This window comes from Jaculus jaculus, chromosome 2, assembly GCF_020740685.1.
Source record: "Jaculus jaculus isolate mJacJac1 chromosome 2, mJacJac1.mat.Y.cur, whole genome shotgun sequence".
NCBI lineage: Eukaryota > Metazoa > Chordata > Mammalia > Rodentia > Dipodidae > Jaculus > Jaculus jaculus.
The window spans coordinates 39,623,388-39,642,811 of record NC_059103.1 but is presented as its reverse complement, the minus strand read 5'-3'; the positions used below and the strand labels follow the sequence as shown (position 1 = coordinate 39,642,811).

Sequence of the window (19,424 nt, the reverse complement as noted above, 5' to 3'; positions counted from 1 at the left end):
TAGTTTTAATTTTCATTTCCCTGATGGCTAAGGATGTAGAACACTTTTTTAGATGTTTATATGCCATCTGTATTTCATCCTTTGAGAACTCTCTATTTAGTTCTTTAGCCCATTTTTTGTTTGGGTTGTTTGATTTCTTATTGTTCTGTTTTTTGAGTTCTTGTATATTCTAAATAATAATCCTCTGTCACATGTATAACTGGCAAAGATTTTCTCCCATTCTGTAGGTTGTCTCTTTGATCTATCCACAGTGTCCTTTGCTGTACAAAAACTTTGTAATTTCATGAGATCCCAGTAGTTGACTAGTGGTTTTATTTTCTGAGTAATTCGAGTTATATTCAGAAAGTCATTACCTATGCCTGTATGTTGAAGGGTTCCCCTACTTTTTTCCTCTAGCAATTTCAGAGTTTCAGGTCTGATATTAAGGTCCCTGATCCACTTGGATTTGATTCTTGTGCATGGAGAAAGACAAGGATCTATTTCCATCTTTCTACACATAGATATCCAGTTTTCCCAGCACCACTTGTTGAAGAGTCTGTCTTCTCCCCAATGAATATTTTTGGCAGTTTTGTCAAAAATCAGATGACTATAGCTGCCCGGATTAATGTCTGGATCCTCTATTCTGTTCCATTGATCTACATGCCTGTCTTTGTGCCAATACCATGCTGTTTTTGTTACTATGGCTATATAATATAGCTTAAATCAGGTATGGTGATACCACCAGCCTTAATTTTGTTGCTTAAAATTGTTTTGGCTATTCAAGGTTTTTTGTGCTTCCAAATGAAATTTAGGATTTTTTTTTTTCTATTTCTGTGAAAAATGCCTTTGGAATTTTTATTTATTTATTTATTTTTATTAGTTTTCTATTCTGCAAGTACAGGCAGTTTGGTACCATTATTAGGCTCATCTGTGACCTAACCCTCCCCATTGGCCCCTCCTTGTTGAGGTATATGGGTTGTGCATTGTGGAGTTAGCCCACAGTTATTGGTAAGATAAATGTCTCTGCATATTATGACCCAACATGTGGCTCTGACATTCTTTCTGCCCCTCTTCCACAAAATTTCCCGGAGCCATGTTGGGTTCATTTTTTGGTCTGCTTCAGTGACGACCCCATCATACCTCAAAAGGGCCCTGGCTGAAACTAAGGAAAATTGGCAAAACAAGCAAGGGTGCTGTTTTCCTGATGAACCAGATACCAGCACAAGGGGGAAGGAGACCAACACAGAGAAAAATGAATGCCCACCAAATCAGAGAGCTATTGGAATTTTAATGGGGATTGCATTAAACATGTAGATTGCTCTTGGTAAGATTGACATTTTCACAATTTTGATTCTTCCAATCCAAGAACATGGGTTATCTTTCCATTTCCTGTTGTCTTCTGCAATTTCTTTTAAAGTTCTCATTGTAAAGCTCCTTCACTTCCTTAATTAAGTTTATTCCAAGGTACTTTATTTTTATTGAGGCAATTGTGAATGGGAGAAATTCCCTGATTTCATTCTCTGCACATTTATTGTTAGTATATAGGAAAGTTACTGATTTCTATGTATTTATTTTGTATCCTGCTATGTTGCTAAAAGTGTTGATCAGCTCTAACAGTTTGCTGGTAGAGTTTTTAGGGTCTTTTATGTATAGAATCATATCATCTGTAAACCGTGATAATTTGATCTCTTCCTTTCCAATTTGTATCCCTTTTTTGAGTGTCTCTTGCCTTTTTGCTATAGCTAAGACTTAAGTACTATATTAAATAAAAGTGGGGACAGTGGACACCATTATTTTGTTCCTGAATTTAGTGGAAAAGCTTTGAGTTTTTCAGCATTTAGTATTATGTTGACTGTAGGTTTGTTATAAATAGCTTTTATTATGCTGAGATATATTCCTTCCATTCCCAGTTTCTGTAATACCTTTTCCATAAAAGGATGTTGGATTTTGTTGAATGTCTTTTCTACATCTATTGAGATGATTATGTGACTTTTGTCCTTCAGACCATTTATGTGATGTATTACATTTATTGATTTGTGTATGTTGAACCTTCCCTTCATCCCTGGGATAAAGCCAACTTAGTTGGGGTGAATAATCTTTTTGATATAGTCTTGTTATCTGTTTGCCAATATTTCATTCAGAATTTTTGCATCTGTGTTCATGAGGGAGCCTGGTCTGTAATTTTCTTTTTTTTGTTCTGTCTTTGCCTGGTTTGGGTATGAGGGTGATGCTGGCTTCATAGAAGGAGTTTGGTAGCATTCCTTCCTTTTCTATTTTATGGAAAAGTTTGAGAAGCATTGGTGTTCTTTATTACATGAAGTTCTGGTAAAATTGACCAGTTAATCCATCGGAGCCTGGGCTTTTTTTAGTTGGAAGACTTTTAATAACTACTTGGATCTCTGTACTTGTCTATTTGAATGGATTATCTCATCTTGATTTAATTTTGTTAGGTCATATGAATTAAGAAAATCATCCATTTTTTTCAGATTTTCTAACTTAGAGGCATATGTATTCTTAAAGTATGTCTTTATAATTATCTGAATTTCTTTGGTATCCATTGTAATGGTGACTTTTTCATCTTTAATTTTATTAATTTTTGTTTCTTCTCTCTTTCTTCTGGTCATATTTGCTAAGGGTTTATCAATCTTGTTTATCTTTTTAAAGAAGCAACTTTTTGTTTTGTTGATTCTTCAGAGTTTTTTTGGTTTCTATTTCATTAATTTTTGCCCTAGTCTTTATGATTTCTTCTCCCCTACTGCTTTTTAGGTTGCCTTGTTCTTCTTTTTTCCAAGGCCTTAAGGTGGAGCATTAAATTGTATATTTGTGAACTCTCTAATTTCTTAATATAGTCACTTAGAGCTATAAATTTCCCTGTTAGGTCTGCCTTCATTGTGTCCCAAAGGTTTTGGTATGTTGTATTATCATCATCTTTTGATTTTATGAATTTATGGATTTCCTTTTTGATTTGTTCAATGACCCATTGATCATTCAATAGCATACTGTTTAGTCTCCATGAATTTCTGTATGCTCTGTAGCTTTTCTTGTTGCTTAGTTGCAGTTTAATCCCATTGTGGTCAGATAGAGTACAAGGGATTATTTCAATTTTCCTATAATTGGTTAAGATATGCTTTGTGTCCTAATATATGGTCTATTTTAGAGAATGTTCCATGTGCTGCTGAGAAAAATGTATATGCTGCAGCATTTGGATGAAATGTTCTGTAGATATCTGTTAGGTCCATTTGTTCCATGACATCATTTAATTCAGATATCTCTGTTTATTTTTTGCCAGGATGAACTGTCAATTGATGAGAGTGGGGTATTGAAGTCTCCCACTCCAATTGTGTTTGATGTTATCTGTGACCTCAAGTCTAATAGTGTTTGTTTGATGAAACTGGGCGCCCCCATGTCAGGTGCATATATGTTTAGGATTGTAATGTCCTCCTGCTGGAGTGTTCCTTTAATCAGTATAAAATGACCTTCTTTATCTTTCCTCAGTAATGTTGGTTTGAAGTCTATCCTGTCAGATATTAGGATAGCAACCCCTGCTTGTTTCCTAGGCCCATTTGCTTGAAATACCATTTTCCATCCTTTCACCCTAAGGCACTGTCTATTTTTATTGAGAGATGAGTTTCCTAGAGGCAACAAAGGGAAGGATCCTGCCTTTTAATCCAGTCTGCAAGCCTATGTCTTTCAGATGGTGCATTGAGGCAATTAATACTAAGAGTTATTATTGACAGGTATGCATTTATTCTCACCATTCTTCTTATTTTGTAGTGTTTCCTGTTTTCCCTTTACTCATTTGTTTTAACTATTATTTGAGTGTGGTTTATTTTTTTCTATTTCCTCCTGTGTGTGTTTTGCTTTCTCTTTGGCATTAAGAATTCCTACAAGTATTTTCTGTAGAGCTGGTTTAGTCGTCATAAATTCTTTTAACCTGTTTTTGTTGTGGAATGTCTTTATTTCTCCATCAAATTGGATAGATTGCTTCGTGGGATAAAGTAATGTTGGTTGACAGTTGTTATCTTTCAGAACTTGGAATACATCATTCCAGGCCCTTCTGGTTTTTAAAATTTGTGTTAAGCTATCTGCAGTTATTCTGATAGGCTTGCCTTTGTAGGTGACTTGCTTCTTCTCTTTCCCTGCTTTCAATATATTTTCTTTGGTTTGTGTGTTTAGTAGTTTAATTACAACATGGCGAAGAGAGGTTCGTTTGAGAGTTTTTCTGTTTGGTGGCATTTCTTTCTCAATTTGGGGAAATTTTCTCTGGATTGAAATTCTTCTCCTTCTGTTATACCCTGAATTCTTGTTTGATCTTTTCATAGTGTCCCAGATATCTTGAAATTCCTATTCATACTTTTCTATTAGCTTGTCTTTCTCTTTGTTGGACTGTATTAGATCTGCCACCTGGTCTTCTAGTTTAGATATTCTGTTCTCTCCCTCATCCATTCTATTGGAGAGATTTTCTACAGAGTTTCTTATTTCATTGGCTGTATTCTTCAGAGTCAGGATTTCAGCCTGGTTTTCCTTCAGTATTTCTATTTCCTTACTCATGTCTTGTAATGACCTCTTTATTTCATTGAGCTGGTTTCCTGTGTTCTCTTTCAGAAGTTTGTTTTCTTCTTTAATTCCTTTGTTTTCTTCTTTGATTCCCTTCATTTCTTCTCTGATTTCTTTGAACATAGATACCATATTTTCTTGAAATTTTTACCAGGCATTTCATCTAAAACAGGATTTATAGTTTTTGGTGGGATTGTATTGTCTTGATACTTTGAGTTTCTTCTCTTATATTGTAGTGACTTTTGTATCCTGAATTGATTTGATGCTTGGGTTTTCTACTTATCTACAGTGTTCCCAGACATTGCAATCCACCTCTAATATACCCTCAGGATATGAATTCAAGGTGTCAGATGTAGCTCTTGTCCCCCAATCCAGCCACAGAAGTAATCCTATGTGTTGAGTTTGTTTGCTAAGCAAGTATTCTAGTGGACTGGGTGGAGTAATTTACTGGCAGATTCTAAACTTCTACCAAGTAACATACAAAAAAAGAACAACACAAACAAACCCAAAAAACAAAAACAAAAACAAAAGCACTAGCACCAAGTATGCAATTGTGGGGAATAAAACAGCCATACAAAGCCAAAATCCCTAAGGGTGTGTGTTGTTCTACACCCTTAATCTTGTCAGCTGGGAGGTAGAGATTTCTATTCTGAATTGGGTTCCGGATCAACTTGGATCTGGATCAGACCCTGCCCCTAATAATGACGGAAGCAAAGCAAGAAACAAAGGCTCTCTATATATGAAAAGACTAAAGGCAATAAAATTCAACCGCCAAATACAGGTTATTTAAAAAATGGTAAAGCCAACCAAGAATATGTACCCCATAGCTTTCCCTGACAAAGAAAGAGAGATTAACTCTTGCAGGACATGTACCTGTTTTTTTTGGTCAGTCAGCCTCTTTACCTTTTGGGGTACCTTCCAATCTCACCAATGCTGAGTGCCCACCTGGATCCCCCCGTGTTGTGCTGTGCAGCTGTACCTCTGATAAGCTCCACTGGCTGCGCTGCCACTGGGGGCTGAATTCTGGAGTTCTGGGGTTCTGATGGTGGGGGATGGGAGAGTTCAGACTTCTGGAGTTGCTCACGCTTTTAGTAGCTCTTTAGTTGATCTCAGCTGTCTTTCCTTCAGATTTCTTAACTTTGCAAGAAGGATGATGAAGTTGAAGAATCTGTTGCTTGGTCTCTGCTGCTGCTGCTGCTGCCTGGCGCACCTAGAGGGAGTGCGCTGGGTGGGTGTGCTGATTGTGGGCTGTGATTGCCTCAGTGGGACTGTGGCTGTTTTTCTCCTTTCTGGTGTATCTTGGTCTCTCTGGCTTCTCCACTATGTCTAAGAATAACCTATACTCCTTCACTTTTCAGAAGAGTGTATTTTGCTGGGGTTTTGCTTAAATCCCTCCATAGGCTGGTTTGGCATGGCCCCTAAGCTGCCATTTTACCTGGAGGTCAAAAAAAGAGAAATTTTTATAAACTCTCTGAGTATATAGACAAATATTGCTACTGACTTACCTCTGAAGGGCATGCTGCAAAAGCAATAATGGTAGGAAAATTTAAAAGCTTTTTTAAAGTTTTTTTTTTGTTTATTCTTATTTATTTGAGAGCAACAGAGAGAGAAAGATGGGGGAGAGAGAGAATGGATGCTCCAGGACCTCCAGCCACTGCAAATGAACTCCAGACATGTGCGCCCCCTTGTGCATCTGGCTAATGTGGGTCCTGGGGAATCGAGCCTCGAACTGGGGTCCTTAGGCTTCACAGGCAAGCACTTAACTGCTAAGCCATATCTCCAGCCCAGAAAATTTAAAATCTTTTAAGCAAGCTCACTGTAGAAGTGAAATTATTCCTCTAAATATTCAATTTTTGTGCAATCTTATTACTTTAGCTATCCAGCCATTACAAACTCCTACCCCATTGGTATCCAAAGACTGCAGAAGATAAAATTGTTAGGAGGATGAGCTGCCCCCTGTACCATCATGACCCTGATTCTCAGAGTCTTCTGACTTTGAGGAACATAGAAAACCTTAAGCCTCCTCTTCACACTCCCATGGTAGAATCACAAGTTTCAAGTCAACAGATTAAAAAAACAATATTCCTCCACTCTGAACCCAGAGACTTAAAGGAGAACTTAAAAGAATCCAGTCTTGGGTTGGAGAGATGGCTTAGCAGTTAAGGTGTTTGCCTGTGAAGGCTAAAGACCCAAGTTAGATTTCCCAGTACCCATGTAAGCCATATGCACAAGGGGGCACATGTGTCTGGAGTTCATTTGCAGTGCATAGAGGGCCTGGGGCTCCCATTCTCAACCTCACTCTCTCTACCTGCCTCTCTTTCTCAAATAAAGAAAGAAAGAAAAAAAAGAAGTCAGTCTCAAGGACACGCCCCAATAGCACACTGAACACAGTAAGAAATGAGGAAGCAAGGAGCAGGGGCACAGTTCAGAGTTGGAGACAAAATATGGGCCAATCAAAGGATGGGGACTTACATATTCAAACTTGAAAAAAATAGTAATGATTTCTTAAAAGCAAAAGAACCAATATTCAAGTTAAACAGCTGCAGTAAAAGGATAAAGAAAAACTTATAGCCCGGTGTGGTGGTGCACGCCTTTAATTCCAGCACTTGGGAGGCAGAGGTGGGAGGATCACTGTGAGTTCGAGGCCACCCTGAGACTTCATAGGGAATTCCAGGTCAGCCTGGGCTAGAGTGAGACCCTACCTCGAAAAACAAAAGAAAAAAAAGAAAAAGAAAAATTTATAATGAGCTCATTTGTCTTCTGTTTTAAAGGGAAAAATGATAACATACAATTCTAAATATAGATAAAATTTGTGGCCACTTTAATTTTTCATTATATTTTTTGTGTACCAACTTAAAGTGTGAATGTATGTAAATTTTTTAATGATATATTAAAAAGCCTTATAAGTACATATTTTTAAACTTAAGTAGTCCTAATTTTAAAACCCTGCAAAATATTACCTTTAGATTTACTATATATTTCATGACATCTTAAATGTTACTTGTTTGGATGGTATAATATTCATTAGTTTTCAGATGAAGTTTCATCAGGTTATAAAGGTTAATATTATATGCATAAATGTGATGATTTCCTTCCAAAACAGGTTTTGCAATAATTGTATTTATTTTTTCAATGATCATAGCTAATAAAAATATTAAATACATGTAATATACATTAAAGGCTCTTTAATTAGATTGATTACAATGGATTTCTTTTTTAGGATTGATGTTCAAGTAACAAATGTAAAGTCTTTATTTTGTAAGCTTGGTGGGGATTTTTATGTTAAGTGTCTTTTGACAGTGGAGATTTCAAAAGATTCAACTCCAGAAAATTATGACATTCAGAACCCGAGTGAGCCAATTTGGGTGTAATAACGATTGTTATATACATAAGCTACATATGTTTATATTGTTACAATGCTTACATGATATCAAACTAATTTTCAGGTAAATGATCATATAGAAAAATACTGTTGTTAATTCAGATACTTTCTAAAGGCTAAAAGTCCAAAAATCGAGACAATAACTTATTTCTGTTTTCTACTGTCCTTGGTAATTAACATAGCTGAGTGAATAATATATTTGCCTCTAGAAGTGTACAGACTAATCGTTGAAAAATGTTTCATAACAAGAATGCCAAGATGTTATCCTGCCCTGTTTTGTGGACTCCTTAAGTGTTATGAAGATGACAATAACAATAATTCTTCTTATTATTTCATTTAAAACTGACATCAAATTTATAAGATATAAAATTTATTTGTTTTTTGTGACTAGGAATATGTATGTATGTATGTATGTATATATATATATATACATGTATATAGTCTATATTACTGATATGGTAATGTTGACTTATATAAGCACTCATATAAATTAAAAAGTAGCAAATTATCTTAAATATTTTTCAATTTAAAACATTTTTCAGGAGGCTATAATGCTAAGATAACACCAGGAAAATTCATGACCCTCATAAATTAGGATGGCTAGCTTTTAATGTGAATGACCTTCAGAGGAAACTCAAAATTAATTAAGAATATAGACAGAGAAAATACAGGATTCTCCTACTCTTCGAAAAAAATTGTAAAACAAGGCCAGGGAGCTGACGTGGAGCCCTGAGAAGAATTCAAACCTCTCCCTGGAACAGTTCAGCTAGAGTTAGACCAGAGGCTTCAAGGCTGAGCCTACCCCCCCACACACCTGCCATCAAACACCCTCTCCAATAAAGAGCAAAGATATGGATGTGCCTGGCAGGGCTTGGGAATGGCTAAACCCAAGGCCACAGAAAAGGTGAAACACTGCTGTTTGAGCTACTGGGGAGTTCCATCGCTCCTCATCCTGACATTGGGGGAGGGGGTTAAAAACGGAGGAGACAAACCATCATAAAAGTCTTGCTGCAAGTTTATGCCAAGGTCTCTGAGCTTAATTAATATGGATGAGATATTGCCTCAAAACAAACAGACAAACAAAAAAAAATTTTGTTTTGACTTTACTTTTTTTCTATTTATTTATTTGAGAGAGAGTAAAAGAGAGATGGAGGGAAGGAGGGAGAGAGAGAATGGGCACACCATGGTCTTCAGTCACTTCAAATGAACTCCAGATGCTGTGTTACCTTGTGCATCTGGCTTAGGGGTACTGGGGAATTGAACCTGGATCCTTTGGCTTTCTTTTTTTTTTTTTTTAAGATTTTTATTTATTTATTTGATTATTTGAGAGTGACAGAGAGAGAAAGAGGCAGATAGAGAGTGAGAGAGAGAATGGGCGCGCCAGGGCTTCCAGCTACTGCAAACGAACTCCAGACACGAGCGCCCCCTTGTGCATCTGGCTAACGTGGGACCTGGGGAACTGAGCCTCGAACCTGGGTCCATAGGTTTCACAGGCAAGCGTTTAACCGCTATGCCATCTCTCCAGCCCTCCTTTGGCTTTCTTAACCACTAACCCATCTCTCTAGCCCTAACTTCTTTACTTTTTTTTTTTTTTTTTTTTTTTTGGTTTTGCGAGGTATGGTTTTGCTCTAGCCAAGGCTGACAAGGAATTTACTATGTGGTCTCAATGTAGTCTCTAACTCACAGCGATCTTCCTACCTCTGCCTCCCAAGTGCTGGGATTAAAGTCACATGCCATGACCCCATCCCCCCCCACTCTTTCCCTTCCCTGCACCATTTAAATTAACAATTACATGTAGATTGTAAGGCTGAACCTCAGCCAAAGAGGCAATGTCCAGTACCCTTCTGCTAGGGATTAAAAGGCAGGCTGCCTTCCCACCTGGTGTACTGCTTACCAGCTTTTAGTGGCTATGTTCCCTTCTGCAAACTTCTAGTCAGGTTTGCCCTAACAAAACTCCTTCAATTGAGGGCTGGTGGTCTCTTGATTTGCCGCCCCATCATGGTCTCTAACACAGTGGAAGGAAGTTGTATCATTGGAGACATGCTCGTGCAGGGGGTATGGGGAGCATGGCTCCTTCCTCTTTCTTGGCTCCCTGGCTGCCAGGAGATGAGCAGCTTTGCTGTGTGTGTGTTCCTACTGTGAGGTACTGCCTCTGCACAGGCTGAGATGCAGCGATGCCAGCCAACAATGGGCCTGGCCCCAGACCTTTACAACCACGAGCCCAAAGAAGCATTTCCTCCATTAAGTCAATCAACGTAGGCATTTTGTCACTGTTAGAAATATTACTGACACAGAGAAGCTTTATTTTTTTATTTTTTATTAGAGATAATGAAACTTTATTTAAACACCAAACCACTAGGAAAATAGACTACAGCTTTGACACAGCAAATCCACTGGCTGTATCGCCATTTCAAGTAAGAAGTTGGTTAAGGAAAAAAAAAAAAAAAGACAACATGGTGCTCATTCAAAAGATAAGGTGCCATGCTGGGGGCAGGAACACTGCATGGTGCAATGACCCCAGGCAAACATGTCACTTGGCAGAGGGATTTGTGTGCCTCCTTTTGGTTCTATAGCAGTCCCAGCTTTTCTTAGCTTAAGGTGCGTACTGTTTTGGCCTTCTGGTTGTCAGAGGATTACCTCCAAAAGCTGTTAATTCAGGGGGCTCCATAATGCTGGGTGTTTAGGCCTTTATTTACTTATTTTTCCCAAGTGCAATACTTCCCAATTTGCCAGCAGTTCTTATTTTACTGTTTATTCCTGGAATCTGGGGTCTCTGATGTGTGTATCTCACAACCAAACCCCTTTTCTCTTCCGGGGGAAAATGTCATTGCAAGATTATTCTGTCATTCTATTGCAGAAAGTCTCCAGGCCCTGTAAGCTAGTGAAGAAAGCTGTTTTCCACCCTCAGTGTGACATTACCATGCTTTTCCAGGGGTCTCCAGATTGAAAGATGTCATGGAAGAACTGACCAGAAAAAGATAAACACAAGGAACCTTTCAATATACTTACTCAATGGAATTAAGATCTAGACCTCTCCCCTTTTTTTCTTGGAAGGTATGTTTTCACTCTAGCTCAGGCTGACCTGGAATTTACTATGTAGTCTCAGAGTGGTCTTGAACTCACAGTGATCCTCTGACCTCTGCCTCCTGAGTGCTGAGTGCTGAAATTAAAGGTGTGTGCCACCATGCCTGGCTCCTTTTCCCTAAGTTTTGTTTTATAGCTTATACAAAATGGTGTGGTGATACTTTTGGTAAACAGGTTGGCAACAGACACACTCCTCTTCCAGTTTCTCTAGCTCATAGGCCAGGTGGAGGAAATTGCCACCCCATGGATGTCTGTGCAGTCAGAGAATCCGGGATCGTGGTCTCTGGGTTGGTATGAGGGCAGTCTCTACTGTTAGGGACAAGCACTTGCCACATGAAATTTAGGGTGTAAACACGCGTGTGTGCCACCTCTGATCCAACATTTAGCACCATTTTTTCCCATTTCACTTCCTAGGATCAAAACATAGAGAAACCAGTGTTCAAAGACCAATGAGCTGCTTCATTTGTTGCCATTGTGGGTTACCCTACTCATAAGCTTGGCTTAAAAGACAACGTTTCCCTTCTTTTAAAACAGATTCCTGCCCTCAGTTCCAATGGTTATTGGCAAAGCTGTTTATTTCCCAAGGGATGAGAGAGACTCCTCCATCTTCTTCTTTTTTTTTTTTAAATTTATTTATTTATTTATTTGAGAGTGACAGACACAGAGAGAAAGACAGATAGAGGGAGAGAGAGAGAATGGGCGCGCCAGGGCTTCCGGCCTCTGCAAACGAACTCCAGACGCGTGCGCCCCCTTGTGCATCTGGCTAACGTGGGACCTGGGGAACCGAGCCTCGAACCGGGGTCCTTAGGCTTCACAGGCAAGCGCTTAACAGCTAAGCCATCTCTCCAGCCCTCCTCCATCTTCTTGGTCATCGTTGGGATAAGGTGCATGTGGTCATCCACACACTTGGCCCCACAGCTGCCCAGCTGCCATTTTACCTGCAGCTCCTTGTTCCCTGCATCCATGGCGTCTCTGGCTTTGTCACTGCAGTGCGTGGTGCACCGGGCCAGCCGGTCCTGGAACTTTTCCAGCTCACTGGTCACCAAGGCCTGGGCCTGAGCCAGAGGAGCATGGCAGCGCTCAATGCACTGGTGAATCTGCTGCATGGATGCCTGGTTGTCTTCACAGCAGCCAGCTCTGCACCGGAACATGAGGCCCTGCATCTTCCAGATGTTCTCTCACTCCACGTTTTTCTCCATGGCATCCACGGCTTCCTGCACGTGGAGCTGCTGCACCTCCGCCATGGCGGCCCGGAACGCCGCCTCCAGCAAGCGCAGAGAAGCTTTAAATAAATGCCTCTGATATTTCTCCATACCCCACGATCCGTCTGAAGTGTTGCTCTTAGGAAGCGCTGGACTTACACTGTTGGTGCTCTCTTTGTTTGTTTAGGCACGGTCTCGTCGAACCCAGGCTAATACCCTCCTTGCTATGTAGTCAAGGATGACCTTGAACTCTTGATCCTCTTGCTTCCACCTCCCAAGGGCTGATTACAGAAGTATGTCACCTCACAGGGCTTGGTGCTCATTTTCATCCACATGTATGACTACGGACCTGACGAAACAGACAAGGGTTAGTAAAAATTGTGTCAAAATGTGTCCTTTGGTATGTGGCTGTAAGTAGAGCTGATGATAATGTTAAGTCATACTTTATAAAAGCATGCTTGTTCTAATACTCCATAATTTACAAGTTTGTAACAACACATTATTTGATCTTTACAAGTGCATAACAATATAAATGGAAAATGAGGACTATTATAGAGTGAAAACTCTGCAATACAGTGAGATCAATGTACTCAAAAAGCCCAAGCCCCTTACCAGATGTACAGCCAGTAAAAATGAATGTGATATTAACAGTAAAGTCTTCCTAAAGTGAGTGTCGGACTCTAGACTGATATCAGACCGTAGACTGAGGATCCCAGAATGAGAGAGGCTGGTGAAAAGGCTAATGGGTAGCCATGAAATGAAGCAGCTCTGAAAGCTCCATTCATAGTGGGCCTGCAGCCGATTCTAGGTATCAGGATCAGGGTCTTAGGCAGAGAAAGTAGTTACACAAAATGAAGAACCAAATAGAAAACCTCAGAGCACAGAGGGATCATGGCAACAAGAAAGGTGAGCACATCTTTGCCAGAGACGTCTAGGGGTACTTCCAGATAGTTATCGGAAATAGAAAGGCCTCTGGTAAATAAAACTTAATTACCAAGTCATGCTTTGTGTTTCAATTACAATTTGTCAGTAAGTACAGACACAACCATTACTTGAGTCATTTACTGATGTATAGATAAACAAGGTTTACCCCATCCTGCTTAAAAGTACAACTGATGCTTTAATTTTTAAAAATTTGTTTTAGTATATCTATTTATTTAAAATAGAGGGAGAGAGTGAGAGAGAGAGAGAGGTGTACCAGGTCCTCCAGCCACACAGCAGATGTATACACCACCTAGTGCATCTGGCTTACATGGATACTGGGAAATTGAACCTGGTTCCTTGGATTTGCCAGCAAACACCATCTATCCAGCCCTATTTATTTTATTTATAAGAGAGAGAGAGAAAGAGACCGAGAGAAAATTGTCACATTGAGGTCTCTAGCCACTGCAATCAAACTCCAGACATGTGACATCTTGTGTGCATGTGCAAATTTATGCACATGTGTCACCTCGTGCATCTGGCTTACATGGGTTCTAGGAAGCTGAACCTGGGTTCTTAGGCTTTGCAGGCAAGCTCCTTAACCACTAAGCCATGCCTCTAGACTCCACAATTGATGCTTTTTGAGACTGGCTTAGGTGGGTAGCTTGGGAAATGAACAAGGGCCAGCAGGCTTTGCAATCAAGCACTTTTAACTGTTAAGCAATCTTCTCAGCCTGAAAGAACAACTAATATGTGTCCTATTAAGGTGTAATTTACTGATAATAATTACTTTTGAATTCATTTTATTTCAATCACTTTGGATTCTGTGTGCGTCTTTCTAGAATTGGGCTTAAACACATACATGTGTGTGTCCTGTCTTATTTTTTGTAATATTTTAATTGTGGGGAACTAGGGTTGAAGCATGGTTTCTGAAGACCACAGTATCTTGGAACTCAGTATGCAGTCTAGGCTGCTCTCAAACTCCTGGTGATCCTCCTGTCTCAACCTCTCACGTGCAGAGAATACATATGTAAGCCAACACACTGGACTATTGTGGTGGTTTGATTCAGGTGTCCCCCATAAACTTAGGTGTTGTGAATGCTAGCTCCCCAGCTGATGGAGATTTGGGAATTAATGCTTCCTGGAGGGAGTGTATTGTTGGGGGTGGGCATATGGGTATTAAAGCCAGTTTCCCCATGCCAGTGTTTGGCACACCCTCCTGTTGCTGTGGTCCACCTTCTGTTGGCCAGGGGATGATGTCCACACTCTGCTCATGCCATCGTTTTCCCCTGCCATCGTGAAGCTTCCCCTCGAGCCTGTAAGCCAAAATAAATCTCTTTTTCCCAGAAGCTACTCTTGGTTGGGTGATTTCTACCAGCAACGTGAACCGGACTGCAACAGTAAAGTGGTACCGAGGAGTGGGATTGCTGCTAGACACCTGACTGTGGCTTCAGCCTTTTTGGAGCTGATTTTCAAGAGGAATGTGGAAGGAGTTGAAACCTTGGCCTAAGAGATGGCTTGCAGTGCTGTAAGTACAGCTTGATGGACTATTCTGGTCAGAGCTGCAAGACCTGAATGCAGTAAGAACTATGGACTGTGAGGTTTGGCTTATGAGGGTGAGAAAGAGCTTTGCTTGGACTGGGCTAGCAGTTTGTGTAAGAAGCTTGCTCTTATGCCTGTGTCCTGAGAAGTTGTGCAGGGTTGCTTTGCGTAGAAATGAACTGGTGTGTGCAGAGGGATGTGACACAGAAAGAAAAATCTTTGGGTGAACTCTTGCCCGTTCAGCTGCAACTGAGAGATTACAACTTTTGAGTCTGGGCTAGCTGACCTGCGCTGGGGCAAGAATGTCAACTCTTTTGAAGGGGTCTGGGTGCTCAAGGAGTGTCCTGTTCTTCAAAGTCTGCTTTATTCCCCCCTGGATTAACAAATTGGCACCCTACGTGGTATCGTGGATTATAAGAAATGCTGGCAAGAGGGTCATTGAGTTTGCAAGACAGTCTTGTGTTTTGGAAATGGCCATGGGCAGTGTAAAGCAGGTTTGCTGGTTGCCTGCATAGAGACCCCATGGGGCCATGAGGATGAACTGTGGATTGCAGTGGAGACCCAGTGGAGATGCCGGGACCATGAGATGGCTGCCGAGGTGCTGCTGGCCCCGATGAAGTTTCCCAGGACTGTGAGTAGCCTAGCTGGAGGGGCGGAATTGGAATGCCAGTGACTTGTTGCTGCTTAGAATTATCGGACTTGAAGATTTGTCACTGGCTAGAGTTGCTGGACTTGAAGCTACAGTTTGATGTTTGCCCTGGTTGTTTTAAATCTTGTATTGGTTGAATGTTTCTTTGCTATGCCCAATGCCATCTATTGCAGTGTATTTATTCTGTGCCATTATGGGTTTTTTGAGGTTATTTTTTGGTATTACAGCTCAGTTAAAAGATCTTGAACTATGGGGATGTATGAACCTCATTGGAATTGATAAAAACTATGGGGACTTTTAAAGTCAGACTGAATGTATTGTATTTTACATCATGTATGGATATCAGTTTATGGGGGTCAGGGGTGGAATGTGGTGGTTTGATTCAGGTGTCCCCCATAAACTTAGGTGTTGTGAATGCTAGCTCCCCAGCTGATGGAGATTTGGGAATTAATGCCCCCTGAAGGGAGTGTATTGTTGGGGGTGAGCTTATGGGTATTAAAGCCAGTTTTCCCATGCCAGTGTTTGGCACACCCTCCTGTTACTGTGGTCCACCTTCTGTTGGCCAGGGGGTGATGTCCACCCTCTGCTCATGCCAACGTTTTCCTCTGCCATCATGAAGCTTCCCCTCGAGCCTGTAAGCCAAAATAAACCTCTTTTTCCCAGAAGCTACTCTTGGCTGGGTGATTTCTACCAGCAATGCGAACCGGACTGCAACAACTATTATTCTGCCTCTGATTCAGTCAGCTTCTCATTGCTGGCGGAAAGTACTTGACTGATGGGAAGGAAGTTGTTTACTTTGGCTTACAGGCTTGAGGGAAAATTTCATGACAGCAGAGGCAATCGTGGCATGAGCAGAGACTGGATATCACCTTCTGGCCAATGTCAAATGGACAACAACAGAAGAAGGGCATGCCAAACACTGGCAAGGGGAAGCTGGCTATAATACCTGTAAGCCTGCTCCCAGCCCAGAAGGTTATAATCCACAAATTGCCACCAGCTGGGAACCTAGCATTCAGAACACATGAGTTTATGGGGGACACCTAGTTCATACTACCACTGCCTCCTTCCCTGTTTTTCTTTAAGTTGCATTGATATGAAAGCACTTATCTTAATTTTCTATTAAGAGTTCATGCAGCCTTTGCAGTTGTAGGACATTGACAGCTTATGCTGGAACTGAGATAAAAGCCACTTCCTTACTGGCCAGCAACTCTTAGTGCTGGAAAGCACTAAGCAAACTGCGAGGGGAATAGAGTTCACCAATAGTGCAAACTAGCAATGGACCGTACAAACCACAAAAGTTAACCAGCCAAACAAGATACATGAACTGGTGCAATAGTGGCATACAGGTTATGGGGGTAATCAAGTGCTTTCTGATTGGATATGAGGCCTGCTTAATGGGAAAGAATTCATACTTGGTACTGAGAACTAAGTCAGAAATCAATGGCTTGGAAAGTCATTGACCCAAATATGAAGCTCCCACTGTTTTTAGGTTATAATGAGAGGGTATGCCCAGTAAAAAGCTATCTAAATGTCTATGCTTACCCCTTTGATCCATGCAGCTCATATTCTTGGTTAGGGAATCTGTTTTTTACAGATGGCAATGAATACAGTGGAGACCTAAGACTCATCAGTATGACAAGAAAACAAAGGCAACTGCCTACAACTACATGATTCATCTCTATCACATCTACAAGGGCCCAGGACACATTAAGAGGAATTGGTGGATTACATATGAGAGCTGCTCTCATTGCTAGTCTGAGAACCTCCTCCAATAAAATAGAAGAAGACTCAAAACTCATCAAAGCAGAAAATCAGAGACTGCTGAGAGCACAACACTAAAGGAGATTAAAACACACCTTCCAAAGCACAAGGAACATTATGGATGAGGGAGCAGAAAGAATATAAAAGCCACAGTGTGAGAAGGTGTACTGTGGTGCAGTAACCCCCCACCACAGAGGCTGATTGGTGCATTCCTGAACTTACAGTGAATACCAATTAACTCACTGAGGAGGGCCCTCAGTGGCATGGGTGCAAGACAGCGGGCACATAATAGTATAACCTTAAAGGACTATGACCGATAAATAATGTTCATACAATAAAGTTCTCAATAAAAAAAGAGTTGCAGTCTTACACATGCATGCAACACATGCACATACACACAAAAAGAAAGTTCAGGACTTCCAGCCAAGATGTCGACCACCTAGCTGCGCTGCAAATACTGGGAAAAGAAAGGCAAGACATTAAGAGTACACTGGGGCTTTTAGGGGAGAGCAATCTCCAACATATTGTCAGTGAGAGGGCACTGAGTGGGGGGAAACAGGGAATTGCGGATCCCCTCGTGGGCGGGTAACCCACACATACCCCCACCCACTGCCCGCTGATCGATCCCTGCATGCAGAAGCTCAGACAGTTCTACACACCCACCTACTGCTTTGGCCACCACACATTAAATGAATCCTGGCAATAACAGGGAATCCCTGATTTCCTCAGAAGTGGGTAGCCCACCCCTGCCCGTATCCACAGCGCAACTGTGTGCAGATCAATCCCTGTGCGTGGAAGTTTAGACTTCTCCACCCACTCGCTCGCATACTGCTCCTGCCGCTGCACGTTCAGCAAGCCCAGTCCCACAGCAACTGCCACACAAGCTCAGACTGTGTCTCTCGCTTGCACCAGCTCAGGTGCGATCCCCAACCTGTTTGCCACATCAGCCATCTGCCATTGTCCTGTGGCAGGGGAGGGCAGACCGCTTCCGGGTCCCAGCATTCCCAGCCAGAGTTTGGGCTGCTTCAGTGCTTGGTACCTCAGTGACCCTCCTAGCTCGAATACAGGCAGCTTTGGCACATTACCACTTGGGAATTCAGGCAACTTTGGTGCCCCTGCAAGGCAGAAGATAGGCAGCTTTGGCAAGTGAGAGCTAAAGCCCAGGCTGCTTGGCAACTGCCCCAGGCTGCCTCAGATTCCCATTGCGCTTGAGCCCAGATTGATCCACCCACCTACGTGCCCATGCACTGTCATGGGCAGACCACAGCGCAAAAGATATAACATGAAAAATCAAATGCAAGAAAATCCAGTTAGATCACCCAGTCCTACAATGAATACATCTAACCAAAACATAGAAGAGTCATTAGGATCAGAACATCAAATTGAAGCTATGAGCAAGGCAACCCTGACCAACCTACTGGTAGAACTTGCAGGAAAGCAACAAAGGACCAATAATCACGTGGATGCTGCCATCACTAAACTATAACTAATAGATAAGGAACTGGAAGGAGTTCAAAGAGAGTTAAGAGTTTTGAGGGAGAGTGAAAAAGAAAGACTTTAAAAGTCAGCTGGCCATGCTAAATGAAGACATAAAGAAATGCAAGCATGAATTCCAAGAATCATCAAGAAAATCAGAAAATGATGTGAAAAGGGAGCTTGACAGAGGGATGGAAATTATACATAGAAAAGTAGTAGAAAATGAAAACTTAATTGAACAAGTCCAAAACTCTCTAGAAGCTCTCAAGAATAGAGTCAGCCAACTGGAGGATAGAAATTCTGATCTGGAAGACAAGATGGAAGAAACAGTTTGAGAGTTCAAAAATTTCAGTAAGTTCAAAAGTTCCTGTGAACAGAACATGAGGGAATTGTGGGATACACTTAAACATCCTAATATAAGGATTGTTGGAATACCAGAAGGAGAAGAAATTCAGACCAAAGGCATGGAGAACTTTTTTAACAAAATAATTGAAGAAAACTTCCCCAGTCTCTTAAAAGAAAGGCCCATCAAGATACAAGAAGCCAAGAGAACTCCAAACAGACTGGATCAAAGGAGAAACTCTCCAAAACATATTGTCATTAAGACTCTAAACATTGACACCAAAGAGAAAATACTAAAAGCAGCTAGGGAAAAATAGCACACCACTTTCAAAGCTCACCCCATCAGAATTACTTCAGACTTCTCAATGGAAATCTTGAAAGCTAGAAGGGCCTGGAAAGAAACACTGAAAAGTCTATGGCTTCCAACCCAAACTACTCTACCTAGCAAAAGTATCCCTCATAATAGATGGTGAAAGAAAAGCTTTCCATGACAAAACTCAGCTTTACAAGTATATGAACACAAAACCAA

At 41.0% G+C, this 19,424-nt stretch overlaps 1 pseudogene; it reads right to left on the bottom strand.

The window, feature by feature from the left end:
- Window positions 1-5,954: 5,954 nt before the first annotated feature.
- LOC123458646 lies at window positions 5,955-12,246 on the bottom strand (annotated as a pseudogene).
- Between the last annotated feature and the right edge of the window lie 7,178 nt (window positions 12,247-19,424).